Raw genomic sequence first — 4190 nt, 5'->3', positions numbered from 1 at the left:
GCTCTGATACCGCTTGTTAGGATTCATTAATCTCATTACTTTACATATTCATATATGTATTAATTTATTTAGTCATAAAATAAATGCTAGATCTTATGCATGCAAACTAAAAACAAGATTAGAGAAGAAATCGCCAATCTTACTTGTGTGATTCGGTTATTAGGGCACCAACAAGATCTCCTTCTTGTTAGTTATTGGGCTTTTCTTATAATGGATGAACAATGTTCAAATTAGAACATCTCCCAAAAGCATATACCCAAGGAAACCTCTTAATAACTCATATTATTATGATCTAGTAATAATATAAGTCATACTTAAATTTGACACAAAAATAATATTTTGTACTCTTGTAATTTTTCGGCCAATAGAGAGGAATTTGTGAGTTTTTATTTCTCTAAAATTTCTTCACAAGATAGAGAATTCATTTTCTTACACTAGAAAATATTAGTTGAAGTTGTGTATGAATGATGGAGGAAAAACAAAGTCTTTTCTCTTGGAAAAACCGGTTGGAGGAGGGAGTAGGAGCCAATGCATGAGCTTGTTTTTCTACCCAAGAAAAATAGGCATGCAAGGCTAAAAGTAGGGTTTGATCATTGTGTTTTTCACTTAAAAAAAAAAACACAATATAAACCTAATACCCCCTCCTTTTTCGGCACACTTAAATAAAATGGGTAGTCCATTTTATTTTGTCATTTGTCAATTGTGACAAATGTTACATGTTACTTGACATGGGAAATTGTAATGTATTTTTAACATATTAAAAATCAACATACTCATAAAATATGTCATATACAAAATCGACTAGTAATTCGTAATTACTTTTACCAAAACGGTTTATCAATTATAAATCACAACGTCTTGTATTTATAATAAATTATTCATTCAATTTAAATTTAAATTTTAATTGTTTTGTAAACAATAATTTTATCCAAGTGATAAAACAATTCGATTACTTAGACCGTATCTAATTTAATCGAATTACAGTAAGACACGTTAACTTTACTCGCAAAATCATCCGTCAATTTTAAGCAATTTAATTAACTCGTACCGGCATACGATTAATTAAATAATCAATTAAGAGTATTTCCCTATAGGTATGACCTAAGGGGATCAGCTGATCACCACCGTCGCACGACAGTAATGTCAAACTCTAGTCAGCCAATCATTACCGATATGTGTGGACCAGTTGACTGTAAAATATTACATCCCACATGTATTCTTAAAATGAGATTTAAACACGTGATAATTATGATCGACAGTTGTGATCGCATTATTGTCGGAGGACACATATTCCAACAATCACTAGCATTCACAACATCTTCATCAATTGGCTTCTTCGGTCCTTCATATCTTGTACCACTTCTCAAATGGATGGCACTCACCGTTTCATGTCTTGGTGGATTACCATGGGGTGATAATTGCCCCTTTTGTCTTTGAGAGCTAGAAGATGATAATTGAGACATTTGAGTTTCTAGCATTTTGGTGTGGGCTAGTATGCTTTTGATGGTGATATCTTTGGCTTGGCTATCTTTTTGCATTTGAGTAAAAAATTCTTATTGGTTCTTTTGCATTTGGAAGACCGCTTTTTGAACATAAAAGCCTTGGTCAATGGATTGATTGTAAGAAGGTTGATTTTGATAACTTTGGCTTTGGTTTTAAACGGGTCTTTGAGCTTGATTTCTCATTGGAGGTGGGGTGTATGTTGGTTGAGGGTTTTGAACATTTTGGCTCTTGTATGAAAGATTTGGATGGAATTTGGTATTCTCATTGTAATAGTTGGAATAAGGGGTGCAACTCTTGTATGCTTGGAAAGCATTCACTTGTTCATTTGTTCCCCTACATTCACTTTGGTCATGTCCCAAAGTTCCACAACTCTCACATACTCCACTTGGAATTGAGGATGATGCCACCATAGCATTAACATGTTGTTTGGGTGATTTGGAAGCTTCATCAAGCTTAACCATGGCCTTCTCAAACTTCAAATTGATGGTGTCAATATGAGCACTTAGTTGAGCACCCAATTGTGTGATGTAATCTACCTCATGCTTTCCTCCTCTAGTAGACTTTTGAGGCCTACTATATTGGGAATTATGAACCGCCATCTCTTCGGTTTTGGCCCATGTTTGATTATCATCAACTTCAGTAAACATCCCATTGGATCCCATATTGAGAAAGTTGCGGGAGTCTTCATATATACCGTTCCAAAATTGTTGCACAAGGAACCACTCGATAAGTCCATGGTGTGGACAAGAATGACAAATGTCCTTAAATCTCTCCCATGCTTCATACAATGATTCTTCATCCCTTTTCTTGGACCCGGTGATTTGGGCTCTCAACATATTGGTCTTCTCCGGAGGATATAATTTCTTGTAGAAAGCAAGGGCTAACTTCTTCCATGAATCAATACCAAGAGTAGCCTTGTCTATGCTCTTCAACCATTGCTTTGCAGTACCGATCAATGAAAAAGGAAATAATACCCATCGGATTTGGTCTTGAGTAACTCCGGTTTGAGAAATCGCATCACAATAGTCGCAAAAAGTCTCCATATGTGAATGAGGGTCTTCACTAGGCATCCCTCCAAATTGACTTCTCTCAACTAATTGCATGAATGCGGATTTGGCAATGAAATTACCGGTTAAATGTAGTAGTACCATTTGGTAGGTTCTCCGCGGTTGGTACGTAATGTGATTAAAATTTAGGCATTCTGGGCTGATTTTGTGGTGGATTTTGTATTGGGTTATCCTCTCCTTCTCTTGCAAAAGGGTTGGTAAACTCAATGTTATTTGGTTGTATGTCCATAATTTCTCTAATACCTACAACTCTTGAAGTTCCTCTAGCAACTCTTCTATTGTTGGTTATGGTCCTTTCAATTTCAAATACAATAGGTAATTGATTACCTTGTGATCTCCTAGTCATGCAAAATATCAAACAACTCGAAAACAATTAGAACAACCTTGAGGAGTTTGACTTCCCCAAGGTAAAGAAAGACACAACTAAAACCAATTAATGAAAATCAAATCAATTTAACACCGTCCCCGGCAACGGCGCCATTTTTGGTCCGGTTAAAACTTGTCTTAAAAAGCTACCAACCAAAACAAAATTTATAACTTCACAAACTACTCTTACTAAAGAGGTAAGTAAAGGTCGGATGCCAAGGGACGGGTATTGATGTAGGATTCTCAATTGTAAATAGCTATGCCTTAGGGTATCACAATTTGGGTTGAGATGATGTGTAATCTAAACTAATCAACAAAATAAAAGTAAAGTAATAAAAGCAAAGCAACGCAATTAAAAAGGGAGTTGTAAACAATTGATTAAAGACACTAGGGTGTCATGGGGTCATAGGGTATTCAAGGGAGTTGATCATACAAACATGTTCTCAATTAGATACAAACACTTATTGTTGTGATGGGATCGAGTTAGTGTATATCTTACAATCCCTAAGATGGTTTGGGTCCCGAAGCCGAGTCGTCTAGACTGTACAACACCTAAAGGTCGACTTAATCCTTCCTATTCAACTCTATGCATGGTCTAATGAGGCTCGAATTGGTTTAAGTCTTACAAGCCTCATTGAAAAGATAAGGGATGGTAAAAAAAATGCAAGGATTCATAGGATCACATTTCATCAAACATAACATGTGCATAGGTTGAAATCACAACAAGCAAGCAAATTAATTATGAAAACATATTAGATTAAGCATAAATCAATCTCCATGTTTGTTTCCCCTAATACCCCATTAACCTTAGGTAAAGAATGTAACACCCCCATTTATTTAGGAGCCTTTAGCTAGACATCCCAAGTAAATGAGAGCGTTACCATCTCGGTTTCCCGAGGTAGTGAATAACAAAGTACAACAAACCAAAGTACTTTAAATTAAAACTTTAGTGAATACATGTTTAATACAACTTTAACCAAGTAAAACTTAATATAAATTACAATACATCTCGCAGCGGAAATAAATAAAGTGATGTAATTATTCTATGTGATCAATATTTCAACTATGGTCCAAGTCAAGCTCTCATCCCAATGCTCCCAAGTCAGCTAATCTTTAGTACATGTCAAATCTGCTCCCCATAAAACGGTTCACCGCAGGTGTGTTAGGATCATATACCTATTATTAGACTCCTCTAATAGTGAACTAATTAACTTGTTAATTATTTGTTCTTTAGATCTAGTGCATGCATAACAA

General features: G+C 35.4%; 1 pseudogene; it reads left to right on the top strand.

Annotated features, from left to right (window-relative positions):
* The first annotated feature begins 2232 nt into the window (after positions 1 to 2232).
* LOC141604017 (small nucleolar RNA R71) lies at positions 2233 to 2317 on the top strand (annotated as a pseudogene).
* Positions 2318 to 4190: the final 1873 nt, after the last annotated feature.

The sequence above is a fragment of the Silene latifolia genome, chromosome 9, assembly GCF_048544455.1.
Source record: "Silene latifolia isolate original U9 population chromosome 9, ASM4854445v1, whole genome shotgun sequence".
In the NCBI taxonomy this organism is placed as follows: Eukaryota; Viridiplantae; Streptophyta; class Magnoliopsida; order Caryophyllales; family Caryophyllaceae; genus Silene; species Silene latifolia.
Note: the sequence above shows the minus strand (reverse complement) of the source record. Positions and strands in the feature narration are given on the sequence as shown.